Here is a 16,550-nt window from a genome sequence, read left to right as displayed (position 1 = left end):
TTCCTGAACCCCCCCTTCTGCCATCTGCAATGAACTTTCCTCCCACTTGCCCTTGCTGTTGTCCGTAAACCCAGCGAAACAACTCTGACGGTTTATCAAATGTATGCATTTACCATTCTGACTCCCCAACTAGTCTCCGAGCCTCCTGCGGGAAAGAGTTGGATCTTGTTCATCATTCCTTTCCCAAAACCAGCACACTGCTGACATACAGAAGGTGTTTAATTAATGTTTCAAAGCTGGGATGAACATGCTTTCATAAAACCTAAGCTGCCGCTCCCTTGTTTCATTATTTCTCTGTGGTACGAGTCCGTCTGGATGGGTTCATTCCCATACCTGCCTCGCATCAGAGTTTGGAACAACACTGAGCCTGTGGCTTTCAGGACTCAAGTAACTTGGGTTCAAAGATAGGGACACTATGCAACAGTTGTGCTTTACTCTTTTTCATTTCTCCTTTTGTAAAAGACTGAATGTGTTTCTTGAAATTGCTGGTGTGCTTTTTGCAAAGAAGGTTTCGGTGCCTTCAGGCAGCCACTCAGGGGTCTATAACTATCTTGGTGCTCGAGGGTGGCGCTGGGGTGGACCCCAGGCTGCGGGGACTGGGAAAGGGCAGCTCAGACAACCTGTCCTGGACCAGCAGGCTACACAGGTTTTGTCTTTGGGTGGGTGATGCTACTAATGGGATTTATCAAAGGATGCAATCAGATGTGTGTGCATGGACGTTCATCACAGAAGTACACACGTTTTAGCAAAAAATTGGAAACAGTTCAAAGGCCAAGAAAAATCAAAGACTATGTGGTTCATTTGTAGAGTAGGCATCTAGGCAGCCATTAAAATTTATGTTATCAAGGAATATTCACTGTCATGAGAAAATGCTCATGACATAATATTATGTGGTCTATTACACATTACAGAATATATAAATTATACATACATATACGTATATTTGAGAAAGTAATACATATACATACATATTTGGGAAAATATAGTACATGCACACACACACAGTAGTCCTTAAATCCTAGACGGTAGCAATTTTAAAGACTCATCAGACAAATTAACATCAAATTTGGGTGTTGATAAACACTATATTAATAATAATGTAACATTGGTTGTAAAATGTGTCCCAGTATAAGAAACATTAAAAATTAGGGGGGAAATCCACCTTTGTTCGAAAAGAGGAAATAAAGCCACATGATTTCAGATTTAGAAAAACAATGCACTGAAGTATATGTGAGACAATAATACAATGAAAAATTTCAAAATGTTAATGATGCTCGTCTCTGGATCGCTTCTAGTTTCTGAACAGAAATGACCTCTTCCATCAAGATGCTCAGAGCCTGGTAGAGGAAGACAGACACAGGAGCCAACGTGAGGAAGGATGGCAAGTACGTGACAGTTTCTGCAGAGTTCAAAGAGTTTACACGGGTCATTTCTGTGGGAAGTGCTGGGGTATGAAGGAAGCTTTCATCCATGGTGACGCTTGAGTGGAATCTTCACAGGGGAGCAGAGGTAGAGGGGCGGCCTGTTGAGGGAAGGCCACTGCCCACAAAGGGCATGAGCAAAGACATGGCTTTTTATAGGAGCCACAGAGTGCGCTCACTATCCACAGTGAGTACCCATGTCGGGTGAGCAACTTCTGCAGGATTGGAAATATCTTGTTCCGGGGTGCCTGGGTGGCTCAGCCGGTTAAGCATCCCACTCCAGCTCAGGTCATGATCTCACAGTCCATGGGTTAGAGCCCCGCATTGGGCTCTGTGCTGACAGCTCAGAGCCTGGAGCCTGCTTTGGATTCTGTGTCTCCCTCTCTCTCTGCCCCTCCCCCACTCACGCTCCATCTCTCTTTCAAAAATAAATAAATAAACAATAAAAAAATTTTGAAATATCTTGTTCCATGCCATACAAAGATATTCCAAGATTCAGGTGCCATGGGACTTAAAATATCTAGAAGAGCTCACAGCACAAAGCAGGTGCTCAAAAACACCTGGGAAATGAATGAATGAATGAACAAATGAATGAAGAAATAAAACTCAGGATTCAGCTCTTTCAGTCAAGCATTGTCTTTATGCTCTTCTTCCATTTTCCTTTTTTAAGAAAATCTTCCCTTCGTAGGGTTATCACTGTTATTGAACTTCAATGTCAATGAGTTAGATTTGAATGCCTAAGAGACTCTTGAAATTTTACACAACTAAGAAACAAAGTGCTGAATTTTTACTTCATCTCCATTTACTAGCTTTGTAACCTTGGACAAATGGCTTGAGTTCTCTGAATCGTGGGGGTTTTCTTGTGTGTAGAACAGAGATAATTGTATCTCCCCTGACCTAATAGAATTGAGAGGCTTGTATTAGTTAAGTGTTAAAGCCATTTGTGACATCTAAAATTCTATACAGCTACAAGAGCTGATCACTTTCTAAACCCATGGGAGAACTAAAAAGAATCAATAATTTGCCCAAGGGTGTGGGAAATGGCAAAACGAGACCCTTGATCCCTCATCTCTGACCAATAATGCACTCTCACCCGGAGCCCTCTGTTGGGGTGGAAAGAAGGGAAAAGAGCAAAAAGAACTGCACCCAGGAGGGGTTCCAAATCTGTTTTGCCTGATCTTGTAACTCTGTCCTCATCCTCTCCCGTTGACTTCTTAGGGAGCCTCGCAGCCAAGGAGGCACAAAGCTGTGCATAAGTGCCATTTCTCCTGCCGGATCCAGTTGCCAGGCCCCTGTACAGGGAGAACAGCCAGGCCAGGCTGGGGAGGCCAAAGCTAACACAATTTGCATGGTGCGTCCACCTTTCATCATGATTTCGCTCTTCCTTCACAGGCCAGGCTATGAGCATTCATCGTTTGGGGGTCTTCAACAATTAGAGCCCAGGACTCTTCTCAGGCCATATATCATGGCACTGGAGGCAGGAGGTGCAGACAAAAGTCATCACTTGTGTTGATGTGGTGTGAAGGGGATGATTAATGAAAGTCACACACGGCCGCTCAGCTTCTGACTTACCTAAGCTTCACTAAAGTCGCTGACTTGGCTGTTTCTCATGGGCCATCTTCCCCACCCCTTTCCCCACCACTGCTTCCAATAATGGCTTCGGCTTTGGGAGTCTTATTTTGAAAGAGAGGGAGGGAAAACATTCATTGCCGTCACTGAAATCACACCAGGGCCTCTGACAAGTCTGTATGCTCGACTTTGGATTCTCTGACCACGGCTGCTTTTCTTGAATTTGAAAGCTATTCGCTCATTGAACAAATATTTGTGAGTACCTGTTCTAGGTGCTCAGGGTATGTCAGTATGTAAAACAGACAAAATAGTGCTTGCCCTGGTGAAGTTTACATTCCTGTAACTGAAGACAGGTATTTATGAGTAAACTGTAAAGTACACGAGAGGTGCTAAGTGCTATGGGGGAGAGGAGGACAGAGCAGAGGATGGGAGTCGAGTACTGGGGTAAGGTGTCCGTTGCAATTTTCATTAGAGCAGTCAGAGGAAACCTCATCGATAAGCTGATGTTTGAACAAACCTTGAAGGAAATAAGGGGGTTAGCCAAATGGATACCTGAGGGAGGAGTGTGCTGAGGAGGAGAAACACCCACTGTAAAAACCCAAAGGTGGAAACATGTCTGAAAGTCTTGAAGAACCACAATGAAGGCTAGTGGGGCTGTGGCTGCTTGAGTGAGGGGTAAAGAGAGTAGGGATGAGATCAGAAAGGAAACAGGGCCCAGGTCACATAGGGTCTTTAGGACATTATGGGACCACCAGCTTTTTCTTCGTCTGAGACAGGAAGTCACTGGAAGGTTTTGATCTAATTTATGCTGGAAATGAGTTATCCTGGCTACCTATTTGAGAATACACAATGGATCATAAAAGGAGAGGACGAGACACCAAACACACCAGAAGCTTTGACAGTCATCCAGGTGAGACATGATGGCGACCTTGAGCTGAGTGTTAACAGTGGAGAGCTGAACTGAACAACGACCAAATCCTCGATATACCGCATCTTGTTAAGCTTAAGATGCCAGTTTGCGGGACACATTCCTAACGTGGAGATACAAAAAGCTGACATGATCTGTACCTTGGTATCCAGGAAATACGGTATTTTTAAGTTGAACTGAAAATTTTCTGGCAGATTGGAAGTAGGGATGAGAGTGTAAGTGGAGTCAAGGATGTCTCCAAGGTTTGTGGCCTGAACAATCCGGAGGCTGCAGCTTGAAGAGGAAGGGGCACAGGAGGGGCAGGTTGGGGGTGCTGGCTGAGATGCAAATCAGAACAGTTTGGGACATGTTGAGTTCAGTATTTTCTACCAAAAATACAAGTGAGAATATCCGGGAGGCAGTTGATTATAGGAGTTCAATAGAGATTTAGACTAGAGATAGAAATTTGAGAGTCAGAGGATATAAATAATAATTGAAGCCAAGAGACTGAATGAAGTCACCAAAGGAAGGAGTGTAGATAGGGAAAAGAGGTCCCAAATATGGAGCCTGGGGCCTCACAAACGTAAGACGTCTGGGTGGGGAAAAGAAGCCAGCCAAGGACACCAAGAAGAAGTTAACAAGCGAGATAAAATGAAGTAACAGAAATAATTGAAAATGGCCGCAAGTTCTGGATTGGCGTGGAGATGAGGCAAAAATAAGCTCTAAAAATGCTTCTAAAATAGACACAACAAGAATGGCTCGTTTCTGTGCTCTGTTGACAAGAGGCGAATGCATGGTCAGGAGCGGACCCTGGTGGGAAAGGCCAAAGCAAGTAGATGGTAGCATGGGAGAACTCTCACAGCAGAGGTGAGAAGAACAGGGGACCTCGTCGATTATCACACTGTTCTTTTACTGCCTTTGTTCTGAAGCTGCCTTGCTCTAGAGAAGATTCAGGATAGTTTGTGAGAAATGCTCTTTGTTCGCATTGAGTGTTTTTAACCTTATGAAGCAGTTTTGCCTCCCGTCCTGTGTGCTCTCCACCCCTTACTCAGCAGATGCTGCAGTTCCCCAAACATTCATCCATTCAGTCACTTGTTCAGGCCACAATATTTATTGACAACACTGGGAGCCAGTGTTCCAAGTGCCGGGTCTGATGGCTGACTTGAAGACACCTGGTTCCAGCCTCCTTTTCCAGCTTGAAGCCAGTCCAGACACAAGACTAAGCGCTCCACGAACTGATTTCTTCGACACTGACAACACCCTGCATTGCAATCCACAAAATGCAGAGAAGAAACCCAGGACGCAGGAGCCACGAGCAGCCCAGCCAGCAAGCACCAAAAGTTCCCGTGCTAAGTCAGGTCCACACTGAGCCGGGACTCATTTATCCCTCCCGAGGTAGGCAGGGAAAGCAGGAAGTCACCAACAGTAATGACAGCCAACATGTGCCATGCCTCTCATGTTGAAAATCAATGGTCCTATCTTGCATTTAAGTTAAGCCCCGGGGCAGTGTTGGGAGGGGAATACAGTTGGCATCCTGCCTTGGATGAGGAAGCAAAGGCTCCAGGGAGGTGAAGTGGTTTCCCCAGGGGGCACAGCTGGGGGTGTGGGGTGCTCAGCAGGAACCCAAGCCCCAGTCTTCAGATGGTGTGTAGCCAGCAGTGGGTTGGGTGCTGGGGGGAAGCTACAAACAGATAAACGGTAAAGGACCTGCCTCAAAACAAGAGCAAGTAGGCGAGTGAGGGAGCCAGGAAACAGCTGGAAGGAGACAAGGCTCCGAGTAGTGCAAGGGAGCAGGCACTCGGGGACAGACAGGGAGGAGCATGGCCCGTCCCTAAGTGGGTTTCGAGGGGGAGCCCAAACCACGTACTGCTGTCAAGAAAGGAGCCAACAAAACCTCAGCGCTATGTGGCAGGCCCAGCAGAGGGAAACCAACAGTCCTGGATATTAGGCGCGCCAGCTGTCCCAGCCTGCCCAGGACTGAGGCCACTTGCTGGGACATGGGACTTCTGGTCTCAAAAGCAGGAAGACCCCAGGCAACCCGGGACGAGCTGGACACTCAGGGTTAGAATTCCAGCCCTGCTGCCCTCTAGCTAGATGTGTCTTGGGCAAATTACTTCCCCTCTTCTGATCTTCCACTACAGTGCGTGTGTACGAACAGGGCCCTGTCAGGTTTATCAGATTTTAGTGAAACAAGCAAAAAATCCCTAACATACCATCTGGCACTTGGAAGGCGTTCCATTAATGGCAGCTGTCATTATTACTGTGAGGTTATGAAAATGAGACCTTCAACTGTACTGTTCTCGCCATTCTTGAAGCTGAAATGCAAACTTCGGGGGGGCCTCCCAGAAACAGCTCTCCTTGGAGCCGGGTTTGGAGCCGGCTGTTACGGATCTTCATCAACACCGTAAACCTCAAAAAGCTGAGGCAGCGTTACACAAAGCGAAACCCAGCTATGGGCTCCTTGCTCCTCTGGCTGCTCCTTGGAAGTTTCTGTAACTCCCAAGGTAAAGCGTATCTTAGAGGAACTTCCCCGCAGGAAAAATTTATCCCACCAAGTTGACCCGGGGAATAACACGGAAGCCAACGGAGTTTCCTGGTGACAGCCCAAATATCCAGGCCTCAGGGCTCCTAACCCACTTCAGTGTACCTCTTGCCCCACCCTCTTGCCCGCCCAGCACATTCCCATGAGGACTGAAAAGGGTCTTGGGCCAACCTGATAACACCCCAGTAACTAACCCCTGGCCTACTAGGTTTAAGTATCTCCTCTACGGAAGATCATCTTAATTTCCAGGTGTATTTGATGCATTAACCCACAGCTCTGTTACAAACAGAAAACTCAGGCCCTGTAGAGAAAACCGTTTTCTCTCTCTCTAGGTGAAAGTCCTTGCTTTGAGGATCTGCATCACACTATAGGCCTTTAGCGCTTTGGGCCTCAACCTCCATCGTGTCTACTGCATTGTAATGCAATAATCGACCTATGTGCCAGCACGACTCTTGGAAGACAGGACATACTGACGCATGCCTATCCATGGACATGGAATACAGCATAGCAGTTAAGAACGGCACGGCCCAGCCAGTAACGGAAACACGGTTTCCTGTTAGGGTGACAAAAAAAATGTTCTAAAATGGACTGTGGTGATGTTTTCTCATCTCTGCTAAATATACTAAAAACTACTAAACTATATACCTTCAGTAGGCGAATTGCAGAGTATGTGAATTACATCTCAACAAAGGTGTTTTTATTTTTTATTATTTTTTTAAAATATGAAATGTATTGTCAAATTGTTTTTCATACAATGCCCAGTGCTCATCCCAACAGGTGCCCTCCTCAATACCCATCACCCACCCCCCCCATCAACCCTCAGTTTGTTCTCAGTTTTTAAGAGTCTCTTATGGTTTCGCTCCCTCCCTCTCGACAGCAAGAACACCACTGCCTGCCTTTGCATCCCAGCCTCACGACTTACCCTGTGATTTGGAGTCATGGCTTCTGGGTTTCAGTTTTTTCACCTCTAAATTGGGTTCAAGCAATCCCTACTTCGCAGGGTTGTTATGAGGAATGAAACTGGCAATTTTTTTTTTTTTTTTTGTATGTATTGCTCGGTACCTGACACACAGCAAGTGAATGATAAAGACTTCTCAAATGTATATCCCCGCAAGTTCCTACAGGAATCCCAGTGTGAGACACGTTAGCCCATGTGCCTCCATCAGCAGAAAGAGAACTGGACTAAGGGATCAAATGACTCGGGTTCAACTTCTGATCACATCCTTAGAGCAGGAGGTCTTTGAACAAATCCCTTTCCTGGTTACCCTGAGACTCAGCTTCCTCACCCGACAAACGAAGCTGAAAATTAATTGGTCCCACCAACTTCAAAGGCTTGCTTCGAAGATGAAGTGAGTTCACATATATGAATGCCCTTTAAAACTATCAAGTAATGTGCACATTTAAGTCCCTGCCAGAAATTGGTTTTGCCTAAAAAATGGCCCAGGTTTCTCTCTTACTACAGAAGTCCTATTATGCTCTCCCACACTCCTGTATTCGTGCATCACTGTAGGAACGTGAACCAAATATCAGGCCCAGCGGCGGGAGTGGGGCTTGACCTGTGAGAGAGCAAAAATGCAACTGGGCTCTGAGGACCAGCTAGGTCCTACTGTGCCGTGCTCTGGTTGGGCAGGACCTCCAAAGAAATACTATTCCTTTAAATTTTGCCCCTTTGTGGCTCACAAATGAATACATCCAGACAGCAGCTGTTGAGCTCAGCCAGGGCCCCACTCCCAGCATTGCCAGGGGAGGAGGCTGAAATCTGGTGAGCCAGCTCTAAAATCCCAATTCAAAAGACTCTACCGCCATCTACTGGCCCTTGGAGTTGGGGATTCCGTTGGCAAAAAGCCAAGAAACGACTTGGTGGGGGAGGACGGTGAAAGGGAGGAAGTCTTGGGTGATCTTACCACACACAATGGAAGGAACCTTATAAACCAATTAGTCCACCCCCTCATTATCCAAATGGAGAAACTGGCACAAAGAGGTAAAAGGGCTTGTCTGAGACCATGTCTCTAGCCCATAGCAGCCCATGTCTCCTAGGTCCAGATCTGAGCTCTGCCTGATGCCACCCCATTTCTATCTGAAAATATGAACGATCAGCGAGGCTGGCTGAGAGGAAGAGTTTCTGCAAGGCACCCCCTTCCTCTCCATCTTCTGTTCCACCTTCTTCCCTTCGCACCAACAGCCCCAGACTCGATCTGCATTGGCATTTTCTTCTCCATCTAGAACCCAGATGACTCATCCCATTCAGCAATCCCTTTTAGGGATAAAATGGTGAGCCACTCACTTGAAGGCATTTGCTTATATTTTTAAGAACACAGAGATCCTGAATCATAGGGGCTCAACTCACCCATACTGTAGACAAGGAGACTCAGTCTCTATGACATCAAAGAACGTTCTATGGCAGTAGCTCCTAAGGAGCCTGACGTTAGGACCATTGGGGATCACTGACAACATCCAAAGCCCAGGACAGACCCCAGACCTATTAAACTGGAATCTCTGGGGGTGGGAGATGGGCAGCAGCAGTTTGGAAGCCCCGCCCCCTTGCCAGGTGATTCCAGTACACAGGTTTGGAAGCCGCTGACTTACAATCACTCAGTAGGTGAGACAGCAGAACCCCAGGCCTTCCAACCCCAGGCTGGTGAATAACGGTGATGCCCACATTTCAACTGTTTGCATCACACTTCCAATACTTTTGCCAATTCCACACTCTAACTGTATCATTAATAACATTATAAGTGACCCCTTTCTTACTTAAATCAAGATGCTTTTAAGGGAACACCGTTACTTTCCGAAACGGAAAAGCAGTATCACTTGCCACAAAACTCAACCATAAAATTAAATACACTTAAACACAAAAACCAAAATAAAAATGTACAATCGTGTATGAAATAAAGTTACTTCATTTTTCAGTTTGGGAGCTATTGCTTACTGAGAGCAAAGAAAGTCCTCCTCTCTGCTCCTGATGAGACTGAGAGAAATGTGCCAAAAATCCACCTTCGAGCAGAGACTTGTGTGTTCAGCTGATGCCTCTATGTGTCCGCCGTTTTTCCCCTCTGTCATTCCGTCTCTCCCCGGTCCCACTAGGGAGCTTGGGGGGAGACTCCCGTCAGGATCCTCACTGTCGTAAGCCCCGGGCCCAGGGACTGCGGGCTCTCAGCCAAGCTGCACTGGTGTCCTGCCCAGGGTCTTCTCCAACAGCCAGGTCACCCTCAAGCATTACTAAGAGCAAGACATTCTTTTCGCACGGCGCAAGCCCCTTCCCGATCGGCTGGCCCACCTGTCGGAGTGGAACCGTCCGCTCTTTATCCCCCGCGGCCTGCAGACCAACTCCACGGCCCACATTTCCTGCAGGTGAGCATCATCACGTTGCTTGCTCAGAACACAGCTGTTTGGCACAGGCAGGCAGCAGATGTGAAGCCCGGGCCCCAACTGCGCTTGGCTGCCGCATCCTCAATCCCGCGGACCCACAGCAGCTGAGAGTGGCTGTCTTAATTGAACAGAAAGAGGGTCAATTAGCAATTACTGCCGATGGCACAATTTGTGTCTGTGTTGAAAATATTTGGGAATCAGTCTTCTTCAACAACCACCTGGAAGTAAACTCGTTGTCCAATTTTTTCTCCCAAGCAGATAAAATCATCACCCGTACACCTTCAAAGGAAGAAACTTTTAAACTGATTACCGCATTAAGATATGGTCAATTTACACACTTATGGAAAAGCAGAAAAGCAAAAAAAAAAAAAAAAAAGTAAAACGCACTGGTGGTCCCACCACCTATACGAAAACCACTATTAACCCACATGAGAATCCTCTCTTCGTTACATACCTGATTTCACATTTCTATACAAAAATGAGTACAGACAAAACACACCACTTTGTTTCATGTGTTTCCCACAGCAATACGTTACAACCATTCTATCACTCAGTGTCCCTACATAATTGTAATGAATGCCCAAATTCCATTACAAATGATCAAGATAACATGGAGAGAGCACGAGAATTAATGTACCGAGTATCGTAAATATTAGATATTGCGCCAGCTGTTTTAAAGATGCAAAAGCGAAGGTAAATGAGCAGCCAGTTAATCCGGCAAGCCTGTTTCCAACCTAAACTCCTACGTAACCTGTGCTGACTTTGCATGCCTGACTGTAAGATTCACCTTGAAATCTGCATTTGTAACATGCAGCGCATTTTATCATAAACTGAACTCCAAATGAGTACCCAAGAAGAGCCACCTGAAGTGGCCGATGGCCATCACGCAGAAGGACACGTTGGGTGGGATTTTGCCTCTGATGGAGAGAGCCGGGGTTGGATATGGTTTCTTGCTCCATCAACAATTGCACGTGTCAAGATTGGAGACGAATTCTGGACTAGACACCAGGAGATCTGGGCTTTGTCCTCACCACTTCCGTTCACCCACCAAAAAGCCATGGCCAAGCCAGGAACTCAATTTATCTGGACCTCAGTTTCCTCATCCATGTGCTAGGGTAACCCAATCCGCCCTGCCAAGCTCAGAAGCTTCTGGACAACAAATAAAACAATAAAGCGCTATACAAACATAAGAGATCCTTACAAATTCTTCTACGGATCTATCAACAGAGAATTTATCTAGCGTTCGAAAACACATCAAAGAATTTTAAACAGGGAAGGAAAGTTGGAAGCCAACTAATTTTAGAAATAGGGAAACTGACTTCCTGAGAAGTTAGGAGGTCGGCTCTGAGTTTCACAGGGAGTTAGGAGCCCAGCTGGTGCCAGAAGCCAGCGTTGGGATCCCCAGGCCAACCTTCCTTCTATAAGGCCACCTTGGGGGTGATGAACGTCCCCAGCATACTCACAAAAATGTGTGGAAGGCAATTCCGTTCATTTCTGTTTACTTCGGTTGAACAAAAATGGACGTTTGCCACCTACAGTGACCTCTTCAATCACTGATTCCAGCACTGATTTGTTTTACCTAAACTTAACTTGACTTTCAAAGTTGAAGGTTGTAGATTTCTTACCTAAAAAGAGCTGCCTGAAAAGAACAGAGAAAGACATGAAGAAATTTGGGGGCTGAGTTTTGCATGTGCTGGGAGCTTTTGCTCCCGAAGCCAGACACAGCGTTCTCCTGGACGGACCTGCCGTTTTGTTTGGTCAACTGATCACATCCCAGGCATCTGGAGAGCTGCCAGCGTGGGGAGAATTGGTTACAGAGTCACAGAGCAGTGCGGCCCCATCACATGAAAGTCACTTCCAGCTTGGAACGGATTGCAAATTCCTGCCTTCTGAGTGGTGTTTCAGATGACTGGGAGCTGGTCTGTCTGTGGGCAGTCACCAAAGCAGCAGAAGGACGTCAGGGGGAGCAGAGACATTCCAACATCCTGCCGGAGACCCCCAGTCACAGAAAACAGGACTTTCGGTGCTCCACCAAGCCTTGCCTTAAGGTTTTTGATCAAGAAAATATCAAGTTTCAATCTGCCTTCATTTTGAAACACAGAAAGCATTTGTTATCCAACAGCACAGGGGCTCTGCTGCCCCAACCTGGAGCTTGTCCAAGGAGGACAGGGTTTCACATGTCTATGTCAGAGCCTCTTGGCGCTTATTGTGTGCCAAGCACAGTGCTAGGTGTGTCGCCTGCCCTGACTCATCTAATGCTCACACTTAAGCTCTGGAGGCGGGGGGCGTACCCATACCACAAGGAATCTGGGAAGGTTAAGGAACTCATACAAGGTCAACAACTGGTACATGACAATGGAGGCAATTAACCCAGTCTGCCTGACTCCAAAGTCCAAGCTCTAAACAAGCTGGATCTCTAGGAGGCCTCCCATCCCCCTACCAGACAGAAAGACCTCCAAATCAATGGAAGAGCATTAAGGATCTGGCCTTAGTTTTGGTGATTCTGGGACCGTCTCAATTCCCAACCACCCACTGCAAGGTTTCTCAGCCTTAACTTCTGGAAAGTTCTCCTTATGTCAAAATGTTTTGTCACCCTTAACTCCTGCCTCTGCACACCACAGTCCTCCCAGCTCCCGAATGGCCCCCCTGAGAAGTCGGCCTCAGGCCCCGTTCCCATGAAACAGATCCCCTGACATCACAAAGGGATTTCTGTCTGACCTCCATCCTTCTAATCACAGTTTAAGTGGAGTGCGTCTTGCTCTCATCTAAGTGAAAGAGCATGATTGTCCTCAATTTCATGTTGCCCCCGCAGTTACAATATGTGCTTACATCTGGTGGTGTAAAACATGATTAAATTTTTTCCTAAAACCCTAGGGCTGGAAGGGGCTTGGAAATTTTATCTTTTACTTCCTCCTGCCTTCAGACAGAAGCCCCCCGCACTGACTCCCCAGTCAACAAAAACACAGAAACATCCAGTGAGATCTGTAGAAGAGTATTACTAACCTCACCTGACATATTTGGAAAGCAAGGCAGAGTGACCGATCTGAAGTCCCTTGAGCAGACTGTGGGTAAGGCAAGAATTGGGCCTGTTGGAGCGAGCTCTGGTCCCACACAGCCTTTTCCATAGTGTCTAAGCACCACCACTAACCACACGTGGTAGACACCGTAAAGGTACACAGACATATGAGCACAGCCTCTCATCACAGGCGTTCAATTTCATGTATCCAACATTTTCAGCACTGTGCTAGGGATACAGAGGCAGACACATCAGTTTGCCACCCTGGAGAAGCTCAGGTCAAAGCCTCAAAATCAATAACCATCTCAATAACAGACTGACATTGAACACCCTCTGTACATGAAGCAAGGCCTTCCAAGCTGGATTGTTAGGGACGGTCCTACATCTGCCTGGTCCCTTCCCTGACATCCCACAATGTTCTGTAGCACACAGAGCACAATGCAGCCCTCAGGGTGAGTCCTAGCCTGGCCCTGCCACCCACCAGTTGAGTGGCTATGGGCAAATTACCTCCCTGGATTGAACCCCAGTTTCCTCATATCTAACAGCAAGGTTAATAATGCCCCCCCAAAATATGTCCACATTATAACCCCAGAACCTATCGATGTGACTTTAATTGAAAAAGAGTTTTTGCAGATGTTACAAAGTTAAGGATCTTGAGATCACCCTAGGTTACGCAGGTGGACCTTAAATCCAGTAACAAGTATCTTATGAGAGATACCAGGAAGGAAGACACAGGGAAAAGAGAAGAAGTCTGTATGAGGACACAGACCAGGATGGGATTATATAGTCACAGGCCAAGAAATATCCAGAGCCACCGGAATCTGTAAGAAACAATGATTCTCCCTCCAGAGCCTTTGGAGAGAGTATGGTCCTGCTGGCACCTTATTTTTCAGATTCTGCCCTCAAGAATGGTGACAAAATAAATTTCTGGAGTTTTCTTAAAGCCACTAAATTTGTGATAACTTGTGAAGGTAGCCCTAGAAAACATACCTATTTCGTGGGCTGCTGGGCATGGAAACCATCCTATCTTGGAGTAAGCCCTTCATTGTGTGATTGGTGTTATTCTTGCCCTCACCATGCTCAGAGTCACCTCAAGTCCCTGCCCATTCTGTCCCTCCCACCTGGACACTGTCACCCTACCAAAGATCCAGAATAAAGGTTTCTGTGTTTTGATTTAGGGATGTTTATTTGTTATTTACTATTTCCTGTGGACACTGTTCAAAATAATAGCACCCAGTTTTTATTCAGATGAATCTGAAAGGGACATAAATAATGTATTTTGAAATACATTACATAATATACTACTACTAATATAATACAATAAAATTCATGTAATAGCTTATGTATTTCTAACACACAAAGTCACTATATCCAACCAGTACTCTGACCAGCATCCTTTCTGATTAGGTCATAACGGGGGACTATTCTGCCGTCACCCTGTCCACAGACCCTGCTTCTTCATCTCCAAGGGAAGGGGAGAGTCCCCAGAAGTGGCCTGGAAGACCTCACACAGACAACTGAGACTAACTAGTCCAGCAGGTTCAAACTGTGAAGCCAAGTTTGTATGAATGAGCCTTGCAGGATGCATGTGGGCGCGGGGAATGGCAGGATCCTGGGAGTCCTACCTCCTTCACACGGACCTGCTCTTTTTATCTGCTCTGTAAACCTGGAATATGCATATGATTCTGCTTTAGAAAAAAATTTAAAGCACTCTGATGTGTTTTTAAAAAACAAGTGTTTGAACTACTGATATGGCACACTTCCTTTGCAGGCAGAAAACTGAGCTCCAATGTGCAGGATCCCTCAGTGAGGGACTGAGAGCCAGGACCAGAATGTTCAGACTCTGGACTTTATCCAGGGACTGTCTGCTCCAGCAACCACGGCCACAACCACCCAACCCCACTGTGAGGCCTTGGAGTGCTGCCATTGCTGGCCCCGGGGCTCCTCTCCAGGTAGGACAGCCCCTGCGCCTCTCAAGTCCATGCCTGGGGTGGGAGGGGACGCCCAGGTGGTCCCGGCTGCCCCTCCTCTGGGGGTGGGCTTGGTCTCCACCTGCACCCGGGCAGTCCAGTCTCAGGCTACTGCTGCCCGAGGTGGTGTCACTGCCTGGGAAATCTTCCTCTACGATGTACCTTCCTCCTTAGAGCTGACACCCAGACCTTATCTCAGGTGAGGAAACGTCCAGAGCACAGGCCCATGGACATGTTTCTTGAAACACAATCAGAAGGGTGGTGTTTTCATGGATTAGAAAGTGAAGGGGAAAAGGCACCCAACAATTACCAAGCCGGTTTTGAGAATGAGCCCTTATCTGTCTGGACCCAGGGGCCGGCCGGCCAATGGGACCACCAGGAAAAGTCCAAGCCAGGGACAAAGAGTCTACCACACAAAAGTAAATGCAAAAAAATAAACATTAACAAGAGAGCCGTGGCCCCAAAGCCCTGGGCCACAACCAGCTGCTGTACCAAAGCGAAAAGACAAGAAAGCACTGGAAAATGTAAGCCCAGCGTAAGGCTGCCATCACAGAAAGATGTCTCAACGAACTGCAGTCAAATTAGAAACATTCGTGCAGGGGCGCCTGGGTGGCTCCATTGGTTGAGCATCCGACTCTTGATTTCAGCTCAGGTCATGAACCAAAACTCATGGGATCAAGCCCCACATCGGGCTCCACACTCAGCTTAAGATTCTCTCTCCTCTCTCTGTCTCCCTCTGCCTCTCTCCCCTGCTCACACACTCTCTCTCTCTCAAAAAAAAAAAAAAAAAAAAAAAAAAAGGGAGACAAGAAATGTTTGCACAGCGTCTTCCCTCAAGGGACACCCAGTGCAGTGAACAGGGTACTAGGTGTAGTGTGTATTTGAAAGCTGAGCATCAGTAAGATTCCAAAGATTCTGATAATAGTTCCAAGCAGAAGAAGAAAAACATTTAAAAGGTGATACAAAGCACCACACAGTCAATGAGTGACCAGATAAATGGTGGAATTTACAGTTACCAGAAGAGTTCAGAGAGGACACCCAGGCAGGCAGGATTAGTAAGATCTGGCTTGATAACATCTCTCATTTCTTAAGTACCTACTACCTGCCAGAGTTTGAGGATTTCACCTTTGACAACTCCACAAGGTCTGCATAAACATTTCCACTTCAAGAGGGAAAGATGGAAGCCAGAGAGGCCAGGCGGCCCCGCACAGTAGCTGAGTCGTGGAACCAGAGTGGGTGTGAGGCCTGGGCCTGGCCATTTCCTGAGCGTGCTCAGCTAGAGACGGCAAGGAGAATCTGGATACAAGCAAAAGGGAGGAGACATCATTCCAGGCAGGTGAAAAGAGCATCTGAAATCAAAGGCAGGAAAGTCCCAAGCACACTCAAAGCCATTAACAGAGAAATTCAGCTGGGATGGAGATTCCTGGAATGGGTAGTATCAATTGAGTACTCGCTACACTAGGTGAGATTCTAAGAACTTTACATGTATCATTTCCTTTAACCTTCACAATAACCCTGGGAGGTATGGAATATAATCATTCCCAATGTATGGCTGAGAATACAGAGGCACAGAGAAGTAAAGTAACTTGCCCAAGACCACACAGCCGGTAAGAGGCAGAGGTAGGATGTGAACACGTTCTGGATTGAAAGTCCATGTTCTTAATCACCACATTACACTGGTGGTGTATTTGCTGTAGACAAGCTGAAAAGGCTGGATTCGGGGTGGGCATTGCCTTGAACGGTAGGTGCACGTGAC

General features: G+C 46.7%; 1 long non-coding RNA gene across 4 annotated transcripts in view; it reads right to left on the bottom strand.

Annotated features, from left to right (window-relative positions):
* Nucleotides 1-16,550, bottom strand: part of LOC113600568 (uncharacterized) — a 76,148-nt gene that overhangs the window by 52,500 nt on the left and 7,098 nt on the right. Inside the window, exons 3-4 of one of the 4 annotated variants that reach the window (XR_008292514.1) lie at nt 11,272-16,550; nt 1-9,926 (exon numbers count right to left, since the gene is read on the bottom strand). The exon at nt 1-9,926 is cut by the window's left edge and continues 13,888 nt beyond it. This is a non-coding gene — a long non-coding RNA (uncharacterized LOC113600568). The other 3 variants (XR_008292515.1, XR_008292513.1, XR_008292512.1) reach the window with 3 other exon arrangements.

The sequence above is a fragment of the Acinonyx jubatus genome, chromosome F2 (genome assembly GCF_027475565.1).
Source record: "Acinonyx jubatus isolate Ajub_Pintada_27869175 chromosome F2, VMU_Ajub_asm_v1.0, whole genome shotgun sequence".
Classification (NCBI taxonomy): Eukaryota; Metazoa; Chordata; class Mammalia; order Carnivora; family Felidae; genus Acinonyx; species Acinonyx jubatus.
Note: the sequence above shows the minus strand (reverse complement) of the source record. Positions and strands in the feature narration are given on the sequence as shown.